The following is a 23637-nucleotide window of genomic DNA, read 5'->3' as shown; positions in this document are numbered from 1 at the left end:
GGACACAGGCAGTGTGCACTTATTTTATAGGGACCTTAGGGATGTCGGCTTCTTGATTTTTCAGCCTGCCTCCTGGGGGAGGGGCCTGCCGCGCTGATACTCAGGCAACCCTGTTTGGGTAGAGTTGCCCCATCCCCTGCAAGGGGGCATGGGGGTGGGCATAATGTGAGCTGGCATTTCCGGGCTTTTGTTCTCTGGCAGCTTTCCCTGGCACTTTTCTTTCTTTTTTTTTTTTTTTAAAGATTTTATTTATTCATTTGACAGAGAAACAGCCAGCGAGAGAGGGAACACAAGCAGGGGGAATGAGAGAGGAAGAAGCAGGCTCCCAGCGGAGGAGACTGATGTAGGTCTCGATGCCAGAATGCCAGAATCACGCCCTGAGCCGAAGGCAGGCGCTTAACGACTGAGCCACCCAAGTGCCCCTCCCTGGCAGTGTTCTGTGCCTCTTCTGAGAGTCAGAGCAGCAGTGGCCGTATCCTAGCCTCTCTCTCACAGCAGAGATCACAGTCCACTCTCCACTGAGTTCTCTTGGCCACTTTTTTTTTTTTTAAGATTTTATTTGTTTGACAGAGATAGAGACAGCCAGCGAGAGAGGGAACACAAGCAGGGGGAGTGGGAGAGGAAGAAGCAGGCTCATAGCAGAAGAGCCTGATGTGGGGCTCAATCCCATAATGCCAGGATCACGCCCTGAGCCGAAGGCAGATGCTTAACCGCTGTGCCACCCAGGCACCCCTCTCTTGGCCACTTTAACTCTGTTTCTGTCGGTGCTGCCAAAAACCCTGCAGTGTCTCAGATTGTGCACCCCACAGCCTGTGTCCCAGCCCTCACTTACAGGGCTGGCATGTCTCTGTCCTTTGTGCTTCTAACACCACCAGCTGCCCCTGGTTACCAAGTGCGCTCCTGAGCCCCGTTTCAGTGAGGTCCACACGTACTCCAGAGCGCTGGTTTTCATTTTGGATGCACGCATGCTCCCAAGCTCCCGGTTTTAGCCCGGTTCCAGTGAGCTCTCTGGAGCTCCAGTTTTCAGACTGGTTGCCCACATTCCCCAGCTCACGGTCTCAGTCTGCTCTCTTGTGGGTGCCTGTCCTCGAGTCTGGCCTGCTCCCCAGTGCAGGTGGCTACTGCTTCCTGGCACCCAAGCGTGGTGGCTCCCTCCCCCTTCCGTTTATCTTCCAATATCTGTGCGTGGATTCATGGCTTTCTGTTTCATACCTCAATATTCAGCGCTGGAGACGTTCGTTTGTAGAGATCCAGATGTATCTTCCTGCATCTCAGGCTGATTCTGTGGGTTTTCAGGATGGTCTGGTACCTATCCAGCTCGACTTGGGACCAGCTGAGAAAGGGTCTCTTACTCCTCCACCATCTTTTCTCCTCCTTCCAGAATCTGCTTTTAACAAATCCCTAGTCATTCATTTGCACATTAATGTTTGAGAAACACTGGTTTAGATGTTTCATCTTAAGTTGGTAAGAACCATTTGCACCGCCATCCTGGACGGGGTGCACAGAGGGAAACTCAAAACTTTAAAAAGACAGCGGTATTTTCAAGTCATGTGTCCCCTGTCAACAACTTAATCCTGGAAAAAATGGTAAAGGGGAGATGCAGCCAGGACTCTCAATGGCACTTTGAACACCTTCAGATGGATTTTAACTAGCTCAACCTATATGGGATTTGAATATGTTTTAGTTAATGCATATCCATATTCAGGATGGGCTGCAGCATTTCTTTGCTGAAAATCTACAGCCTTTATGGTTACTAAAAAACTGCTTGATTTTTGTGTTTTCCAACTGAAGCATCTTGACTTTTACATCAAGTGATAGGGATGCACACTTAACAGACACCCTTGTGAAAAAATTCTGTAAGATATTATCCTTACTTATAAATATACTGTTCTTATCACCCACAATCTTCTGAAAAGGTTGAAAAGACTGGTGGAAATCCTTAAATTTAAATTAACAAAACTTTCAGAAATCTTTGAGCTCCCTTGGCCAAGGCTACTCCCCCTAGCTTTTATGACTATACAGTATACTCCTTCAGGGACACATCAGTTATCCCCCTATGAATTGGCAACTGCAAGATCCACACATTTGGGAATTTTATTTCTAATATTAGAGTCCACCCTACTTCATGGTGACGTGGCAAAAAATTTAGAAGGTACTCTTGTATGATACCCAGTTCTATCACCAATGTTTAAGAGTACCTCCCCAAAACATTTTTCTAAATCATCTCTTCATGATCTTCAACTAGGATATTTTGTCTATCGGAAGATACGTCAGGGGAAAACCACTGCCCTTGATCTCAATGGAAAGAACTTTATCAGGTACTATTAACAACAATTAAAACAGTGAAATGCCAGGGAATCAATGCTTGCTTTCATGTTTAACAATTGAAGAAGCAATTCAGAATTCCACACTATTGGAAGGTTATTCTAATTGGGGAATTCAAATTGAGGTTACTCAGAGATCTTGTAGACCAAATGATTTTGGGAAGGATACAGCTCATCTTTGGAACAAGGTTGTGGCTTCAGACAATGAGTAGCTTCTGCCCAGAGGGTTGGACCAAGACCTCTGCCTGATTCCTGTTTTCTCTATCTGCTAGTAATCATTATCCTTATTTCCAATAGACCCATGGCTGTCATTCACACATAATGGCCATTTCTCTCCTTTTTTCCCCTCCTTAAGTAATTGTTAGGTCAGAATATATTCATTCTAGGGGCGCCTGGGTGGCACAGTGGTTAAGCGTCTGCCTTTGGCTCAGGGCGTGATCCCGGCGTTGTGGGATCGAGCCCCACATCAGGCTCCTCCGCTATGAGCCTGCTTCTTCCTCTCCCACTCCCCCTGCTTGTGTCCCCTCTCTCGCTGGCTGTCTCTATCTCTGTCAAATAAATAAAATCTTTAAAAAAAAAAGAATATATTCATTCTAATGCTCTCATTAGACTATCTCAAACAGTAGCCACTGTCTTCAGTCTTATTGGCAGCTGGATATGCCATTTATCACTGCATTCCATGATAAAACCTCTGGGCAATTTCAGTCTCACCAAATGAGACCATAAGGAATGGTCTAATGAAACTATAAGAAATGGTGTTTCTATTTGCACCTACATGGAAAAATGACCTTAAATAAATAAGCCTGTGACTTTACCACTGTCTATGTGTGAAAAAGAACCACTTATTATAATGTATTTATCAGACCCTATATAATTTTAAGCTGTATTTCCCACAACCTTCTCAGGGTAATAGGCCAAATGCTCGCCATCCTGATGAAATTAACAGGGATCCAAATATGTAGCCTAGATGATATAAGGCCTTGGTTTTGACCTTGTGACATGTATAACTCATTTTTTCCTAGATCTCATGTGTCCCTATTAGGTACTACATTGTTTGTGATCAGGATGCCTGATTCTGTTTGTTTCAGACTAACACCTTTAAGAATAGTAGTCCAATATTTTCTATAAACAGAAACCCTAATTCTATAAATCACTGTGGCTAGAAATTCCAACTCAGACATAAGCTTCAAAATGAAGCCACTCTTGATTATTCAGGACATGGCTGTAGGAATTACTGATTCATTGTTCATCACATGTTCCCATTAGTGGGGATCACACAAACAGAAATACGTGTAAGAAACTTAGCACTAATTTGCAGAACTTACTAATGATACCATGTCTTGCTTAGATGGAACAGAGATCAGTTTCAACTAATTGGCATGATGGATAATAGCATTGTTGTAAATTCCTTTTTGGCTAGTCATGGTGGCACTTGTACTATTGCTAATAATTCTTGCTGTACTTGGATTAACAAAGCAGTCGGTGGAACAGGCTATACATTGCTTTATGGAGAAAGCTATTTGGCTTTCTAAAGTCAATCCTCATGGCTGATGGTATTTGTTCTCTTAGCTTGGGTGGAGCAACTGGGATTTGTTTTGAAGCATTTTATAGGGATTATTAATTGTTCTTGTTTTTGTCATGTGACCATTATGTCGATCTGTTGCATTCTATCCAGAACCTTACATGTTCTCACACAGCTGCTCTCTCATCAGATAATCCCAATGATGAAAGTTCAGGAAGACCTTGCATATGGTTGATTATGGAGGTAACTAACAATCTCTGATCAGTGAAGATCTGGATCACTAGCCTTCCCTGAATAGGTCAACCTACTGCAAGTAAGTTAATGACTGATATGAAGGACTAGGAGACTGAATATACAAACAGGCAATGACCAGACTACAAAAATAGAGCTCTGATCCACAGCCTCAGTAGCAATTAACCTGGAAAGCCAAATCACTATGTCTGTAGCAACTGCCCCAATGGTCAGATCTTGGTTAATAACTGTCTGCTTCCCTAATTTTTGTCCCTCACTTCCAGCTTAAGACCAACTATAAAAAGCCAAAAATGCTTCCCTAATTAGTTACATAGCATTCCCTAATTCTAGTTAGTCTCATTCCAACTTCTTCATGACAGCAACTTCCTATCAGGGCATAGAAGGAGTCTTTCTTCCCTTTTAGTCTACTATACAGCTCTCCCACTGATCTCCCTGCCTTCAGTCCCTGCCAAATGGAAGTGATGGTGGCTGACTCCCATATGATAGCAAGCTCTGAATAAATAGTCTTTGCTCATTCTCATTTGGGTGGCCTTCATTTATTTCAAAAGCAGTACTGCTTAATCAAAAGATTTTCTTCCACCAGCCTCTTGGAATCCACTAAACCTGTGACTCACAGGGTCGACTCCTAGTTATTTGTTTTAATTCAGTCTTTTATATTAATATGTTCTCTTTTTTCATTTCAGGCATCCCTGTTTAAGATGTCTGGACTTCACAATTCTAAAACAATTGACCTTGGCTATAACCTCTCAAATTATGGTTCAACTTATTTTATAGGAACAACACCAACAAAAGTCCTAGAGAGATCCTGCTTTGTCTCACTCAGGAGGTTTGTACTTGTCTTTTAGTTGTTCAGAAACCTATTATATTCCTTCATATTGAGCAAAAGGAGGGATTGACAATGTTGGACATTGTCTGAGCTCCCTATTACTGGAAAACAGTGGTGGTTAATAAATCCCCCCATCTTTTGTGTTCCAGAAAAGTATTTACTGAAAAATGGCAATACTCTTCTCCATACAATGTATATAAGACTCCCAGTCCATTCTTTTTCATGACTCCAATAAGAGTTGTGTGTCTAGGTGTCTATGGGCAATTCGTTTTTAACAAAGATGCCAAGACCATTCAATGGGAAAAGAATAGTGTTTTCAACAAATGAATCTGGGATAACTGGATATAATCATATGCAGAAGAATGAAATTGGACACTTACCTCACACTAGAAGTCATTTTAATTAAAATGGATTTAAAAATGTAAGTATAAGAGCTAAAACTATGGAATTCTTAGAAGAAAACAGAGGTAAATCTTCATGATCTCAGATGTGGCAATGAGTTTTAGCTACAACCCCAAAACATAAGCAAGAGGAAAGACAGATAAATTGAACTTCATCAAAATAAAGAAATAATTCAAATTGGCAAAGAAGAAGTCAAACTCTCACTCTTCATAGATGACATGATACTTTATATGGAAAACCCAAAGGACTCCACCCCAAAATTGCTAGAACTCATACAGCAATTCAGCAACATGGGAGGATACAAAATCAATGCACAGAAATCAGTTGCTTTACTATACACTAACAATGTGACAGAAGAAAGAGAAATTAAGGAGTCAACCCATTTACAATTGCACCAAAAACCATAAGATATCTAAGAATAAACATAACCAAAGAGGTAAAGAATCTGTACTCTAAAAACTACAGAACACTTACAAAAGACAGGGCGCAGCCCACGGCAACTGCAGTGGCGGTAGTGACGGGGTTGGTGGTGGTGACGGGGGCTACAGCCTCTCGGCTCTGGCAGGACCCGCTCGGAGATTGCGCCGCTGCCTCTGCAGTTCATTTATTGGAGGGGCGTTCCAATATGGCGGAGGAGCAGGAGTGCTAACGTTCGTCTGGTCCCAGGAATTCAGCTAGAGAGCTGCCAAACCATTCTGAATACCTATGAACACAACCAGAGAACAAAGAAAAGAGTAGCAGAAACTCTATGAACAGAAAAGTGACAACTTTCTGCAAGGAGAAGAAAAGGTGGCACAGCAATAGGAGACCCTTTCAGAGCTGGTCCCGAGTCCATCTACCAGACCATCCTGAAAACCCACGGGAATCAGCCTGAGACACAGGAAGATACATCTGGATCTCTACAAATGAACGTCTCCAGCGCTGAATATTGAGGTATGAAACAGAAAGCCATGAATCCACGCACAGATATTGGAAGATAAACGGAAGGGGGAGGGAGCCACCACGCTTGGGCTCCAGGTAGCAGTAGCCACCTGACTGGGGAGCAGGCCAGACTCGAGGACCAGCACCCACAAGAGAGCAGACTGAGACCATGAGCCGGGGAACGTGGGCGACTGGTCTGAAAACTGGAGCTCCGGTGCGCTCACTGGAACCGGACTAAAACTGGGAGTTTGGGAGCACGCGCGTGTCCAAATTGAAAACCGGAGCTCCAGAGTATGCACGAACCTCACTAAAACAGAGCTCAGAAGTGCGCTTGGGAACCGGGGGCAGATAGTGGTGTTAGAAACACAAAGGACAGAGACGTGCTGGCCCTGGAAGTGAGGGCTGGGACACAGGCTGTGGGGTGCACAACCCGAGACACTGCAGGGTTTTTGGCAGCACCGACAGAAACAGAGTTAAAGTGGCCAAGAGAGCTCAGTGGAGAGTGGACTGCGATCATTCTGCTCTGGACAGAGGCTAGGATAAGGCCACTGCTGCTCTGTCAGAAGAGGCACAGAAAACCGCCAGGGAAAGCCACCAGAGAAGAAAAGCCTGGAAATACCAGCTCACATTGTACCCATCCCCATACCCCCTCGCAGGGGATGGGGCAACTCTACCCAAACAGGGTTGCCTGAGTATCAGTGCGGCAGGCCCCTCCCCCAGAAGGCAGGCTGAAAAATCAAGAAGCCGACATCCCTAAGGTCCCTATAAAATAAGTGCACATTGCCTGTGTCCTGGTCACTAATTTGGGTTCTGGGCATCCCTGCAACCTCTCCTCATCAGAATGATGAGGAGGAGAAATCCCCCCCAGCAAAGAAAAGATAATGAGTCTGGGGCCTCTGCCACAGAACTAAAGGATATGGAAATAACCAAATTGTCAGAAATGGAGTTCAGAGTAACAATGGTCAATATGATGAACAGGCTTGGAAAAAACTCTTAATGAAAATATTAACAAGTTATAGAATCTGTAAGGGCAGAAATGAGAATGAGTCTGGCAGAAATTAAAAATGCTCTGAATCAAATGCAGTCTAAACCAGACGCTCTGACAGCCAGGGCAAATGAGGCAGAAGAATGAATTAGTGAATTGGAGGATGGGACGGTAGAGGAGAAAGTTAAAACAGAAACTTGCCTCAAAAAAATCCAATCTCAAGAATGTAGATTACGGGAGATTACTGACTCAGTGAAACGTTCCAATGTCAGAATCATCGGCGTCCCCGAGGGGGTGGAGAAAGAGAGAGGTCTAGAAGAGATATTTGAACAAATTGTAGCTGAGAACTTCCCTAATCTGGCAAAGGAAACAAGCATTCATCTGCAAGAAGCAGAGAGGACCCCTCCCAAGGTCAATGAGAACAGACCTACACCACGTCACGTCATAGTGCAATTGGCAAATATTAGATCCAGGGATAGAGTATTGAAAGAGGCCAGGGGGAAGAAAATCCTTACGTACAGAGGGAAGAATATCAGAATAATGTCAGACCTGTCTACAGACACCTGGCAGGCTAGGAAGGGTTGGCAGGGTATTTTCAAAGCTCTATCTGAGAAGAACATGCAGCCAAGGATCCTTTATCCAGCAAGACTGCCATTCAGAATTGATGGAGAGATAAGGACCTTCCAGGATTGGCAGAAACTGAAGGAATTCGTAACCACCAAACCAGCCCTACATGGGATATTAAGGGGGGTTCTGTAAAAGGAAAAAGGCCCCAAGAGTGATACAGAACAGAAATTTACAATCTATAGAAACAAAGACTTCACAGGAAACATGACATCATTAATATCATATCTCTCAAAAATCACTCTCAATGTGAATGGCCGAAATGCTCCCATAAAATGCCACAGGGTTGCAGATTGGATAAAAAGACATGACCCATGCATTTGCTGTCTACAAGAGACTCATTTTGAACCTAAAGATACATCCAGACTGAAAGTGAAGGGATGGAAAACCATGTTTCATGCCAATGGGCCTCAAAAGAAAGCCGGGGTAGCAATTCTCATATCAGACAGATTAGATTTTAAACTAAAGACTGTTGTTAGAGATACAGAAGGACACTATATTATTCTTAAAGGATGTATCCAACAAGTGGATATGACAATTATAAATATGTATGCCCCCAACAGGGGAGCAGCTAGATACCCAGGCCAACAGTTAACCAGAATAAAGAGACATATAGATAATAATACGTTAATAGTAGGGGACCTCAACACCCTGCTCTCAGCAATAGACAGATCACCTAAGCAGAAAATCAACAAAGAAACAAGAGCTTTGAATGACATACTAGGCCAGATGGAAATCATAGATATATAGAGAAAACTACACCCCAGAACAACAGAACACTCATTCTTTTCGAATGCACATGAAACTTTCTCCAGAATGGACCATATACTAGGACACAAGACAGGTCTCATCTGATACCAAAAGACTGAGATTATTCCCTGCATATTCTCAGACCACAATGCTTTGAAACTGGAACTCAATCACAAGGAAAAATTTGGAAGAAACTCCAACACTTGTAAACTAAGAACCATCCTGCTCAAGAATGATTGGGTAAACCAGGAAATTAAAATCAGTTTAAACAACTCCTGGAGACCAATGAGAATGACAACACATTGGTCCAAAACCTGTGGGTCACTGAAAAGGTGGTCCTAAGGGGAAAATACATAGCCATCCAAGCCTCACTCAAAAGAATAGAAAAATCTAAAATGTACTTTTTATATTCTCACCTCAAGAAGCTGGAGCTAGAACAGAACAGACCTAACCCATGCATGAGAAAGCAGTTGATGTAGATTAGAGCAGAGATCAATGAATTAGAAAGCAGGAGCCCAGTAGAGCAGATCAACAGAACTAGAAGCTGGTTCTTTGAAACAATAAATAAGATCGATAAGCCACTGGCCAGACTTATTGAAAAGAATAGAGAAAGGACCCAAATTAATAAAATTATAAATGAAAACAACCAACACCAATGAAATAGGAAGGATCATTAGAAACTTTTATCAACAGCTTTATGCCAATGAATTAAACAACGTGGAAGAAATGGATGCCTTCCTGGAAACCTATAAACTACCAAGACTGAAACAGGAAGAAATTGATTATTTAAACAGACCCATTAATTATGAAGAGATTGAAGCAGTGATCAAAAACCTCCCCCAAAACAAGAGTCCAGGGCCTGATGGATTCCTCGGGGAAGTCTACCAAACATTCAAAGAAGAAATAATATCTATTTTCCTGAAGCTGTTTCAAAAAATAGAAACAGAAGGAAAACTACCAAACTCATTCTATGAGGCCAGTATTGCCTTGATCCCCAAACCAGGCAAAGACCCCATCAAAAAGGAGAATTACAGACCGATTTCCCTGATGAATATGGATGCCAAAATTCTCAACAAGATCCTAGTTAATAGGACCCAACAGTACATTAAAATGATTATCCAGCAAGACCAAGTGGGATTCATCCCTGGGATGCAAGTGTGGTTCAAACATTCGCAAATCGATCAGTGTTATAGATTATATCAACAAGAAAATAGTCAAGAACCGTATGATCCTCCCAATTGATGCAGAAAAAGCATTTGACAAAATACAGCATCCTTTCCTGATTAAAACACTTCAGAGTGTAGGGATAGAGGGTACGTTCCTCAATTTCATAAAAACCATCTATGAAAAGCCTACAGCGAATATCATTCTCAACGGGAAAAAGCTGAAAGCCTTTCCCTTAAGATCAGGAACACAACAAGGATGCCCACTCTAGCCATTATTATTCAATATAGTACTAGAAGTCCTTGCAACAGCAATCAGACAACAAGAAGGCAAAAAAGGTATCCAAATTGGCAAAGAAGAAGTCAAACTGTCTCTCTTCGCAGATGACATGATACTCTATATGGAAAACCCAAAAGACTCCATGCCCAAACTATTAGAACTTATAGAAAATTTAGTAATGTGGCAGGATACAAAATCAATGCTCAGAAATCAGTTGCATTTCTATACACAAGCAATGAGACTGAAGAAAGAGAAATTAGGGAATCCATTCCATTTACAATAGCACCAAAAATCATACGTTATCTCGGAATTAATTTAACCAGAGATGTAAAGGCTCTATATTCCAGAAACTACGAATCACCCTTGAAAGACATTGAAGAAGACATAAAAAGATGGAAAAATATTCCATGCTCACGAATCGGAAGAATTAACATAGTTAAAATGACTATGCTACCCAGAGCAATCTACACTTTCAATGCCATCCTGATCAAAATATCAATGACATTTTTCAAAGAAATGGGACAAACAGCCCTTAAATTTGTGGAACCAGAAAAGACCCCAATTCTCCAAGGAATTGTTGAAAAGGAAAAAACAAACCTGGGGGCGTCACAATGTCAGATTTCAAGCTATACTACAAAGCTGTGATCATCAAGATAGCATGGTACTGGCACAAAAACAGACACATAGACCAATGGAACAGAATAGAGAACCCAGAAATGGACTCTCAGCTCTTTGGGCAACTAATCTTTGACAAAGCAGGAAAAAACATCCAGTGGAAAAAAGACAGCCTCTTCAATAAATGATGCTGGGAAAAGTGGACAGCTACATACAAAAGAATGAAACTTGACCACTCTCTCACACCATACACAAAGAAAAGTCCAAATGGTTGAAGGACCTCGATATGAGACAGGAATCCATCAAAATCCTAGAGGAGAACATAGGCTGCAAGCTCTTTGACATTGGCCACAGCAACTTTTTTCATGACACATCTCCAAAGACAAGAGAAACAAAAGAAAAAATGACCTTGTGGGACTTCATCAGGATAAAAAGCTTCTGCACAGCCAAGGAAACAGTCAAAAAACCCTAAGAGGCAGCCCACGGGTTGGGAGAAGATATTTGCAAATGACACTACAGATAAAAGACTAGTATCCAAGATCTACAAAAAATTCTCAAACTCAATACATGTGAAACAAATTATCAAATCAAAAAATGGGCAGAAGATATGAACAGACACTTTTCAAATGAAGACATACAAATGGCTAACAGACACATGAAAAGATGTTCAAAATAATTAGCCATCAGGGAAATTCAAATCAAAACCACCTTGAGATACCACCTCACACCAGTTAGGATGGCAAAAATTGAAAAGGCAGGAAACAACAAATGTTGGAGAGGATTTGGAGAAAGAGGATCCCTCTTTCACTGTTGGTGGGAATGCAAGTTGGTACAGCCATTTTGGAAAACAGTGTGGAGGTCCCTTAGAACATTAAAAATTGAGCTACCGTATGATCCAGCAATTGCACTACTGGGTATTTACCCCAAAGATACAGATGTAGTGAAAAGAAGGGCCATATGCACCCCAATGTTCATAGCAGCATTGTCCACAATAGGTAAATTGTGGAAGGAGCCAAAATGTCCTTCAACTGATGACTGGATTAAGAAGATGTGGTCCATATATACAATGGAATATTACTCAGCCATCAGAAAGAATGATTACACAACATTTGCAGCAACATGGATGGGATTGGAGGAGATAATGCTAAGTGAAATAAGTCAAGCAGAGAAAGACAATTATCATATGGTTTCACTCATTTATGGAATATAAGAAATAGGAAGATTGGTAGGAGAAGGAATGGAAGAATGAAGAGGGTGGTAAACAGAAGGGGAAATGAACCATGAGCGACTGTGGACTCTGGGAAACAAACTGAGGGCTTCAGAGTGGAGGGGTGTGGGGGATTGGGATAGGCTGGTGATGGGTATTAAGGAGGGCACATATTGCACGGTGCACTGGGTGTTATAAGCAAATAATGAATCATGGAACATCGTCTCAAAAACTGGGGATGTACTGTATGGTGACTAATATAACAAAATCAAAATTATTAAAAAAAATAAAGTTTTCTTGCCAAGGTTAAGATAATAGTCAATTCATCTATTCCATGATGAGTCGTTTCATGAAGAAATTTAATTAATATCCATTTGAACTTATCTGATTTAACGAGGTGGCCATCTTGAGAGTGCCAGAGATTATGTGAGTGAAAGATGCAACCAGATCCTTCCTTTTCAAAATCAGACACTATACATCGCTATTTTTAATGGCCTCTTGGAAACTCTCCAGAGATATACCCTTTGAGGGTTTAGGTAGGATCCTAACCTTGGTTAAGGCAGCATTTTTAGCATAAAGATCTGCTAGATCACTTTCTTTAGCTTCTGTATTATCTCTTTTTTACATGGGCCTCAGTCTTTATAACAGCCATCCTTCTAGGAATCTAAAAATTCTTTAACTTGTTGTCCATTTTTAGGAGGATACCAGAGGAGCTGAGAACCCTGTTTGCTATAATTAAAGCATCCCAGAGTCTTGAGCTACTCCAAAACAGAACCGCTATCTGCACATATGTCTATTTTCTGATTGTTAGCTAGTTGAAAAGCTCTAGGAAGTGCAATAAGTTTTGCCATCTGAGTTGATTTTACTTGAGGTAAAAGACTATATTCTAAAGAACGATCTTCTTAAATCACTGATAGCATATCCTGCGTATAACTTCATCTCAGTTGAGGAATCGTCTCTGAACAAATAACATTAAGTCAAATTTCTCAATGGTTCTCTAATACATTGTACATCTGCAAGTTACAGACAGATCCCTAACTGAATTAAGACAATCATGTTGTTGCCATTCTTTTAGGAGCAGGAGAGTGGCAAGTTTCAGGTTGTTTCAGGGTTGAAGAGTAATGTGAGAGGAGAGTAACAGAATCTCTCAAGAGGTTAACCAGCTGGCTGAAAAGTGCTGTGCATTCTCAGTCAATAGTAAGGTCTGTGTTGCATGAGGAAACATGAGTTTAAGTAGAGAGCCTAGAACTAGTTCAGCAGAAGCATCAACAAGTTTTGCTATGACACCAATGACCTTAAGTCAAGGGGAGAAAGCCTTTATAGGGTCAAGGGTGAGTCAATAGTAAGCAACTGGTTTTTGATGATTCCCATGAAATTGAGTTGAAACCCGAAGGGCTTGTTCAATTGTTCACGCACAATTTGATGAAATGGTTTTTGTAGTTAAGAGTGCCTAAGGACGGAGGCTATTATAGGTCCTTTTTAGGTTACAGAAGACCTGTTGTATTTTGGCTCCTAGATCAGAGTCTCTTACTGAAGACTTAGACAATTCATAAATAAGTGTTGAAATCACAGAAAAGTTTGGTACCCATTGCCTTTAATTTCCAGTTAAGCCTAGAAATCCTCCCAGTTGTCACCTTGAAAGAGTTCTAGAATAAGTTTGGATAGTCTTTAATCTATCAGGAGAGTGTTTCCCTTCCTTAGATAGGTCATTTCCTAAATAAAGGAACATTTGTAATTTATCTTTCGAAGCATCATGTTCCTTTCCTGTTAAGGATGAGAATAAGCAAATGATCCTTTTTACAAGCTTCCTTGTTCCCTGAACAAAGTAAGAGATTTACATTATTATATTATATTATAATATTTATTATATCAGAACTGAATCACAAGGGAAATTTGGATATTATAAATCCTGATTAAGGACCTGAGAAAAATAGTAGATGGTTTCAGTGCACCCCTGAGGCATGACTGCCCAGGGATGTTGTTGTCCTCCTTGGTGGAAGGCAAAAAGGTGTTGACTCTCTTGATCTAGAGGCAGGCTGAAAAAGGCAAAACAAAGATCCATTACAGTGAAGCAAGTGACTGCAGGCATAATAGATGACAGGATGGTATCTGAATTACATACTACACAGAAACAAAAGATCATAATTTTGTTGATGGTCTTGCAGTCTTGAACAATTTATATCTTCATCCATTTAGTTTCTTTTTTGGCAGGATGAGAGTGTTACGAGGGCTACTACAGACTATGAGAAGATCTTTAAATATAAGGATTTTAAAGATAAGTTTGAACTCTTCCTTTGTGTTTGGCCTCAAAGAATATTGGGAAAGTTTGGGTGATGGTTTGGTAAGATCTATCTGAATTTTAATAGGTTCTCTTCCAATTCCATTCCTATTCTAATGTTGGAATTTTTAGCCCCTAAAGTGTCAGGTATGGTGTCAAGATCTTTAACAGAGGAATGTATTAAATATTATGCAGAAGGCAACGGTGTATCCAGAGCAAAAACAACTTGATTATGAATAAGGAGTCCTCTCAAATCCCAAGAAATAGCTCCTCTCATGTGCATTTTCAAAGCCCATTTGCAAAATATATATCTCCCTATTAACTTTGCAAGGGTGGCATCACAGAGCAAAACAAGGAATGGTTTTCGGTCAAGGATACAAGGGTGACAGTTCAGTGCTGTAGATTACTTAAAATACCTGCTCCTGTGTGCTATGATTTCTCTGAGGAAGAGGTTGAGTAATGGTGGTAGGATTTAATACAGAAAGGGTAGTACCCGTTATCTACAAGGAATTAGTGAGGTTGACCATTTATATTTATAATTCACTTTGCTTAAAAGTAATTCAGAATATTGAATGCATTTTCCTCCCTTATTGGTCTAAATTTAAGGGGTTTTTTGTTTGTTTGTTTGTTTGTTTCTCTTGTTAAGATGAGACAATTCTTTTTCCAGTGCCCCTTCTCTTTACAAAATCTATCCTTATCAATAGGTGGCTGGTGGGAACTGGTCTACTTAACTATTTGATCTTTAGGGCCACAGTTTAAGTCTTGTCTCATTTTTATCCTAAAGCCATTTCAAAATGTTGTGTCAAGTGTTTTAGTTCAGATAATGGGACTATTTCCTTTTTTAAAAAAGTATTAATTAATTAATTAATTGTATTATGTTATGTTAGTCACCATACAGTACTTCATTAGTTTTTGATGTAGTGTTCCATGATTGTTTGCATATAACACCCAGTGCTCATTGCAATACGTGCCCTCCTTAATACCCATCACCAGGCTAACTCATTCCCCCATTCCCTTCCCCTCTGAAACCCTCAGTATGTTTCCCAGAGTCCATAGCCTTTCATGGTTCATCTCCCCCTCTGATTTCCCCCCTTCATTTTTCCCTTCCTTCTCCTAATGTCCTCCATGCTATTCCTTATGTTCCACGTATAAGTGAAACCATATGATAATTGTCTTTTCCAGCTTGATTTACTTAACGTAATCCCCTCCAGTTCCATCCATGTCAATGTAAATGGTGGATACTCGTCCTTTCTGATGGCTGAATAATATTCCATTGTATATACGGACCACATCTTCTTTATCCACTCATCTGTTGAAGGACATTTTGGCTCCTTCCACAGTTTGGCTATCGTGGACATTGCTGCTATGAACATTGGGGTGTATGTGCCCCTTCTTTTCACTACATCTGTATCTTTGGGGTAAATACCAGTAGTGCAATTGCTGGATCATAGGGTAGCTCTATTTTTAACTTTTTGAGGAACCTCCACACTGTTTTCTAGAGTGGCTGCACCAGCATGCATTCCCATCAAAAGTGTAAGAGGGATCCCCTTTCTCCACATCCTCTCCAACAATTGTTGTTTTCTGCCTTGTCAATTTTTGCCATTCTAACTGTTGTAAGGTGGTATCTCAATGTGGTTTTGATTTGAATTTCCTTGATGGCTAATTATTTTGAACATTTTTTCATGTGTCTGTTAGCTATTTGTATGTCTTCTTTGGAGAAATGTCTGTTCTTGTCTTCTGGCCATTTCTTGACTGGATTATTTGGTTTTTGGGTGTTGAGTTTGAGAAGTTCTTTATAGAGCTTGGATACCAGCCCTTTATCTGTAATGTCATTTCCAAATATCTTCTCTCATTCTGTGGGTTGCTTTTTTGTTTTCTTGACTGTTTCCTTGGCTGTGCAGAAGCTTTTTACCTTAACGAAGTCCCAATAGTTCATTTTTGCTTTTGTTTCCCTTGCCTTTGGACACATGTCTTGAAAGAAGTTGCTGTGGCTGATGTCGAAGAGGTTGATGCCCATATTCTCCTCCAGGATTTTGATGAATTCCTGTCTCACATTGAGGTCGTTCATTCATTTAGAGTTTATCTTTGTGTATGCTATAGGAGAATGGTCCAGTTTCAATCTTTTGTATATAGCTGTCCAATTTTCTCAGCACCATTTATTGAAGAGACTCTCATTTTTCCATTGGATATTCTTTCCTGCTTTGTTGAAGATTAGTTGACCATAGAGTTGAGGATCCATATCTGGGCTCTCTATTCTGTTCCATTGATCTATGTTTCTTTTTTTGTGTCAGTACCATGCTGTCTCTGTGATCACAGCTTTGTAATATAGCTTGAAATCAGGCAACGTGATGCCCCCAGCTTTGTTTTTCTTTTTCCTATTCTAATTTCTTCCTTTGAATAAGGCGCCCAGTTTCAGGTTCAGCTCCCTTGACAAAATGAGATGAAAGGGCTGCTGTGCAATCAGCATCTTCTTTCACACTGGCATGTTTTTTGGAAGATATGTTTTAATCTATCCTAAAAAATATCCCATAGTTTCATATTTACTTTTATTGCATGATTGAATGATGGTCCAATCAATGTTTATTAGAAATGTTTCATGTATGATGTTCAGGAGACTTCGCCCTACTTTTGGAGCTTCTTTTGGCTCTAAAGCTTATTGTGGAAAGAAGGATACTGTAGGTCCCATTCTGGTTGGGTCCAATCAGCTTTTGCCATATAGGATTCAGCATCTGAGCTTCCAACCAATATGTGTACAAGTTAATATAGGTCAAGTAACTCTGGGTCATATGCACCAAAAAGGGTTCTAAATTATTTTATGGGTAGCTGCTGGTCTTCTCTAGGTTTAGAGAAATCTTTATAGCTCTTAATTTAGCTTGAGTCCAAGGTTCGATTTCATAGTTCCCTACATACCTAGCATATGGGAAGGATAGATTTTTAGAGGCAACTGGCTTTGGTGGTTTTAGAAAAGTCGGGGAAAGGTAAAGTGTCTGAATAAGGGGAAGCAGATGGAGGGTTTGACAGAGCTGTGAAAGGAAAGAGATTGGAAGGATAAGAGGAAAGAGGGAGAAGAGGATATAGGGAAGCAGCTGAAGGACAAGGAAGAAGAGGGCTTACCAGGGAAATTATTTTGTTGCTTAAGTTTGTCGAATTCCTCATAGCTTTGGTCAAAGAATCTTTTAGTGAAATAATATTTTATTTAAACTTTCTTTGGAGGCCTCTGCATACCAGTCAAAAAATGCTGCCCATGTGAACTGAGAAATTGCATTCCTTTCTTTTCTAAGGAAGCTTTCAAAAGAACAATTTTGTGGAAGTCAAATGTCCCCCCACCCCAAGTGCCCAGTAAAGGCTTAAATCATACTTGGGAAAATTATGTCATTTGGAAAGATAAGTATTAGAGTAAGGACTGTCATGAGAGTAGATATATGAAACAAGAGTTTCCCCAGAAGAGGAGAAAATTGAAATTTAGATGATCCCATGAGAGCTGGAAGTGCTGGTAGAAAGAAATGCTTGTGCAGCTCACAGCTCAAGCCCCAGACTCATGATTGGTGACCTCCAAACACAGACTCGACAATCTGGGCCTTTGGATACATGGAATACCATAGCAAATGCCTCTCTGAATCAAAAAGGAAAAAAAAGCCCTCAGGACAAAAACTTGATATGGAAAGAGAACCTCATCCAGTTTTACGGTGACTTACAATAAAGTTTATCCAACTGGGCAGTTGTGGTAAGAACAGCAAACTCATTGGTCTGTGAGACTGCCATGAGCAATAGGCTTAGAAGGCATACACCTGTGATCTATCACATGATTCTCCTTCTTATGACATACAGCATTTTAAGGCAGCCCTGCACAGACCAGTAACACAAATACAACAAAAAGGGATGAAAAGAATGGCTTGATTCCAGCAATGATGCCAAACAAATGGGTGCGCACTGATCATAAAACCTGGGTACCAAACTCAGAAGAAACGACGAAAGAACTCAACAGGAAGAGAGTGGAGTTCAGGTCCGTGTTGACTTACCACTCGTTGTGGACTTGACAAGTAGCAAGCAGTGAGACACAGCAGGTTCTGGGTGCCAGTTGAAAACTGGAGGCCATGATGATGGTCAGTGCAAACTGTACCTTGATGGAAACTCCAAAAAAGCTGTGGTAATAAATGAAGATCATTGAATAAAAACAAATGCTATTTATTCAGAGCTTGCTATAACAAGAGAATTACCACCATCACTTTAGATGAGCAGAAACTCAAATGCAGGTAAAGTAGTGGAAAGCTCTAGAGTGGAAAAAGGGAAGGCTTCAGGTGTGCCCTAATTGGAGGTTGTTGCCTTGCAGAAGCTAGAGGACAAACTAGAAGTGATTGGTCAGGAGTCATATTTGGCTTTCTATGGTTCGTCCTAAGTTAGAAGTACGGGCAAGAATTAGAGAAGCTGGCAATTATTACCAGGTCCTGATTTGGGACTAACATTGAACAGGTTGTGCTTGCCTTCTTAGACTAATTGCTATAGAAGCTGTGTGTCAGAGCTCGATTTTTGTATATGGTCTGGCTGTTGCTTGTTTGTATATTCAGTCTCTTACCATTCATTGAGCTTTTTGAAGCTGAGATGTCAATTGTGTTGGTGGTGTTGTCCATAGCATTGGTTACTACTCCAATAAGGATGGCGAATTTCACCAGACGTGCTTGGTAGTCCAAACAGTGACCTATCCAGGGAAAGAACTGGACCATGAATGGTCAGCTTGGGATGACAAGTCCTTCTAGTCTTATAAAAAGTTCTTAGGCTTCAGCTTGCAATCACTCTGCAGATCTTGGAGGCAAAACCAGTTACAAGGCAACTTCAGAATCCCAATAAAAAGCTGGCAATCAATTTGTAGTTCTCAGTAACTCCACGTCAAGGATGCAGAAAAATTGGAAAGCTTGTTTACAGGCTAAGATTAGTTTGTAGCCAAATATTGAAGGAAACTAGAAGAACTGAAAATTTGGTAAGGGTTGACAAGCTGTGTAAGGTGAGAAAACGCAGTCCAATTTAGAAGGAAACATCAAATGGGTTTTTCCACAGGAAATGAGAAAGCTTGGTTACCAGACAAGACAAAGTTTGCATAGCGACCAGTTACCTGCGATTTACAGAGGTGCAAAAGAGCTCCAAGACAATGAATAGGGTCAGAATCTGATAATCCAGAACAGTAGGCTTAGTTTCCCACTGAAACACAAAATGCTCTTACAGTCCCTTTTCCCCTCTGGATCAAGACAAGCTCAAAGAAAGATGATTCTTGATCACAAAGCAAGGCTGGTCTCACTAGACATGGCCTGGTTGTTCACATACATGCAGCAAGAAGGACAAGTCTCCACATAGGCCTTCTATTTGCTTTGCTGGATGTTTTCACAAAGAACCTCAGACTGGACTTTTCAAAGGCCCTTGAGGATAGGAAGCTGAGCCCAAACTTCACCATCAGTTTTCACCTGCAGTACCTAGTGACTCAGTGGGAAGTCCTCTCTTCCTGAGGTCCCCAAAATACCCTAAGATTCCTGAGCCTGCCAGGAAGTACCTTCCTTGCTCACCTCTAAGGCTGGGAACCCTATAAAGCCGGTTACCAGGCCAGTTTTCCCAAGAGGGACTTTATAAGCACTGGCCCCAGAAAGTCCACCTTAACTCCTGAAAAGTGTCTGGTCACAGCTGATGAAACGAGCATCCTTCTCAACTATGACACTGTATGCAACGCCAGCCTTGATTGCATCACCCGTGTTTCTAATTCCGTCCTATTAACAAGGTGGACAGACTCTTACTGAATCCATGTAAATAACTAGAGTGCCACGAAAACAGGAATCCTCACTAAGAGGTCCTTAAATTTTGCAGGGTGAGTCGGCGCAGAAAAGATCACTGTTTCATTTCTGCCTTACAAGAGCACAGTCTACTAAATTGTTACGAGTGATAGATAGCTTGAGAGAAAAGAGAGAGTGGTGCCTTACATCCAGAAAACAGAGCATTAAAGCATCAGCACTGTTGCAAGCAAAGCCCGTGTCCACCCAGTTTACTCAGTTCATTTGGTGCTTTGTAATTCATTCTTGCTCCACTTGATCTGGGGTTAGTAGTCTCAAGAACACATTTGCTTCTACTAGACGTCTAGAACTCTTGACTCAGTCCACTGGTATGATCACATAGTTATTGAAGCAATGCCATCAAAAGTCTGTACCCAGGAGTACCTGGCATAGTCTTCTTCACCAGGCTCTTAGGCAGGGATCTGACTTGAGAATATTTGTTGAAGATGGAACACTCTGCCTTATAGCTGATTCCAGATGATTTCATGGAAGCATCAGGAGTAAAACAAAACATGCAAGCTTTCTGTAGATGACAAAAGACTAGAAATGTCTATTGTTTACTCACTGTTGATATTTTTCAAAAGAGAATGATCTGAAAAGAGTTCGTTACAAGAATAATGCAATTGACAAGCATATCTGATTGTTTCTTAGCATGCAAAACAAAACAAAGTCAATCCAAAAAAGTTTTTGACAAAATATGTGTAAGCACAAAGATTTATGCCTATTTTCAAAGAAGAGTAGAGATTACATCTAATTTATGAAAATAGATAAATATAATCTTCACAGAGAAAACATAACATATAAAAATCCTAAAACATTAGATACCATATATACCTAGCACAAAGTTAGAATATACCAAGAATATATTGGGATTACCAAGTAAATAGATTCAATACAGATAAAGTATGTTCTAAACATCAGTAGTAGATTAATAAAATCTATAGATAAATGTGAGTCCCCAATAGAACACTATTACCTGAAATCCACTAGATACAAGTTAAAAAGTAAAGTTTCAGCCAAGTTAATGTTTTTTTTAAAAGTAACTGAAATTTTGAGTGCTAATACAATACTGTTTTTGTCTTATAGGCAAAGCAATACCAAGACTGATAAACAGAAACATATCATGGACAGAAAAACATTGATCATTGTCTAGAACCTTCCCATACAGACTACAATTGTTTAAATATTTATGTTAATAACATCTTACCCATACAAATTTAACCTAAAGAAGTTTAGGCATTTTTTCTGATTTGAGAATATTTCCCATGTAACTCATCATCAGTAACGTAACAAACGACCGTCATTATTCCTAACATTTCTCTTTTTACAAAAGAGATTTTTCGGGGACCCTTTGGGAAATCCCCAAAACAATTTTAGGTGCTGACAGGACTAATCAAACTTTGAGCTTGACACAACTTTAAGACAGCAAGGCCCTCAAACCCATGTTTATTTTCTGTACTTTAACTTGTTTGCCCATCTCAAGTGCAGACCCCGCCCCATGTGCTTAACCACAAACCAATACTTCCCGCCTTGACTTCCCTGTCAGTAAACTATTTGATGAAGCTTAAGTTTCAAGAACCCCCTCCCACACCAGCTTTCACCTCCCCGCCTCCTACTTTCCACAGCCACCTATCCCAGGCATCTCTGCATTTAAAAGCTTTGCCTACCCATCCCTCCCCTGAGACATTTCTGACTTAGTCTTCGAGCATCTTCCTATTATTATACTCTCTTCCTCCTGTTGCAATAACCCCTTAAAGAAATCTTTCATACTAATGTTCAGATTGCATTTTTTTTTCTTTGACAGTGATGATGCTGGGACTCTGCCCCAGGACCTTGCTTTTTTCACCCAGGGGTCAATGCCGTCTTCACAGGTGCTGGGTCCTTTCCTGGCTGGGAAGTCGGGATCCACAGCGGTGAGTCTAACTCCTGGAATAGTGTTCCAAACATGTGTCTGTTGTAGCATGGTCCAGATTGGGCTTTATTCTTCATTTTTGTCTTTTTCCTTCCTTCTATTTCTCTGCCTTCTTCTGGCTTTCCTGGGTGTGATTAAAACCTCTGACTCTCCTGAGATATGACAGCTTGGGTTAAGATCCTCAGAACCAATAGGTATTCCTTTCATTATCATGGGAAATTGGCGATCTAACCATTGTTCTACACACTCTTCCCTGTGGGGGGTGTGCTTGGACGTTATTTATACTGATTTCACCCAATCTTTTCAAAATGACAACATTTCACTAAGGAAAAAAAAAAACCCATAGAATTTCAATAGCTTCTTTGCAGAACTTAGGATCTTTGTGAATTGGCTCATTCTGAGCAAGGATCTTGAATCCCATGACTCCAAGATCGCATCTAAACACTGGACTAGTTTTATTGTTTGGTACAAAGAAACAACAATGTCTGTTCCACAAAACCTTTCAAAGACCACTGCTTTGCTTCCTTCAAAGACCAGTTCCCTTCCTCAGTGTCCTCTAAGACCTATGCCTTCCCATCACCAGCCCCTAAATTCTACCTCCTTTTTTCCACCCTCAACTTTCCCTTCCGCTCTCTAGAATCCCTCGTTCTTCCCCCTTCAACACCTCTACCTCCTCCTCTCCACTACCCACCCCTGCCAGGCCTTCCTTCTCACTCAGGCCCTCAGCTCCCTGTAGACACCTGAGGCTTAAGTCCCCTGCCACTGCTGGGGCTCTGCGGAGCTCAGTGACAACAAGAGCAAAAGCCTGAAACTGGAAAAGCTAACTGGGAAAAGGCTTCATATTTTCTCCACTTAGATGGACTTTGGAGGCACATGGCCACTTGGTTTCTCCTCCATCTCCCTCCCAAAATGCAGTCCACAGCCTCCAAAGGATTACACATCAGGGCAAAGCACATCGTAAGGATCTCCTCCACAAATACCGAGGGAGCTCCTTCGGCTCTCACATTGAGCAAGTTGCTTCAGTTTGCCCCATCTGCCAAAAATATAATCTTTGTAAAAAAATAAAAGTGAGGCAAGGAGTAGAGTTAGCTCTTTTCTATGAACCAGGGAGTTTTGAGTGTTTGTGTTTATGCCTGAACCAGGGCTAAGATTTTTTAATTAAAAATTAAAGCTAGAAGCTCTTCGTGTCTGTCTATGTGTGTGTGTCTGTGCGTATGTTCTATTATGCATGTGTAATATTTTCCTACCTCCGAATGTTATTACACTGAACTATAAAATCCCTTAAAAGAGCTCCTTTTGGATTGGCTAAGAGATAAATAAGAGTTTATGTAATTTTAATATTCCTGAAGTTCCTGGAAATTAAGACAATTAAATCTCTAATATATTCACCATGGGGGGGGAAGTATTCTTATAGAAACTCACCAAAATGTTTTTAAAATTAAGGTCACATAATTTAGGTAAATCTTTGACAAATGAGACTATTTTAACGTTATTGGTGTAATAAATACAATTATGACCTTTGAGTGATCAGCCATTCAAGAATGCATTTTTATTTTACTCAAGTATGTTCTTCCTAAACTCAATCAGGTTAAGTTTACTTTTTGCTTGATAACAAGTGTATTCTAACAATATGCCTGATATGTTCATGGCATATCATGTCTCAGAATTATTATGTTGTATCTGAAATTTTTTTCTCTGTAAAGATTATGTCTATCCATTTTCACAAATTAGAAGTAATATCCAGTCTTCTTTGAAAATAAGATTCA

The 23637-nt window shown here is 40.6% G+C and overlaps 1 long non-coding RNA gene across 4 annotated transcripts in view; it reads right to left on the bottom strand.

Moving 5' to 3' along the window:
• Positions 1–1324: 1324 nt before the first annotated feature.
• LOC117803813 overlaps positions 1325–23637 on the bottom strand; it is a 28055-nt gene continuing 5742 nt past the window's right edge. Inside the window, exons 2-5 of one of the 4 annotated variants that reach the window (XR_004627906.1) lie at positions 18723–20551; positions 18169–18291; positions 5801–6029; positions 1325–1384 (exon numbers count right to left, since the gene is read on the bottom strand). This is a non-coding gene — a long non-coding RNA (uncharacterized LOC117803813). Of the gene's footprint in view, positions 1388–5800; positions 6030–18168; positions 18292–18722; positions 21629–23637 lie in introns of those variants that run through there. The other 3 variants (XR_004627907.1, XR_004627904.1, XR_004627908.1) reach the window with 3 other exon arrangements.

This window comes from Ailuropoda melanoleuca, chromosome 9 (assembly GCF_002007445.2).
Source record: "Ailuropoda melanoleuca isolate Jingjing chromosome 9, ASM200744v2, whole genome shotgun sequence".
In the NCBI taxonomy this organism is placed as follows: domain Eukaryota; kingdom Metazoa; phylum Chordata; class Mammalia; order Carnivora; family Ursidae; genus Ailuropoda; species Ailuropoda melanoleuca.
This window is presented reverse-complemented; position numbering and strand designations above follow the sequence as displayed.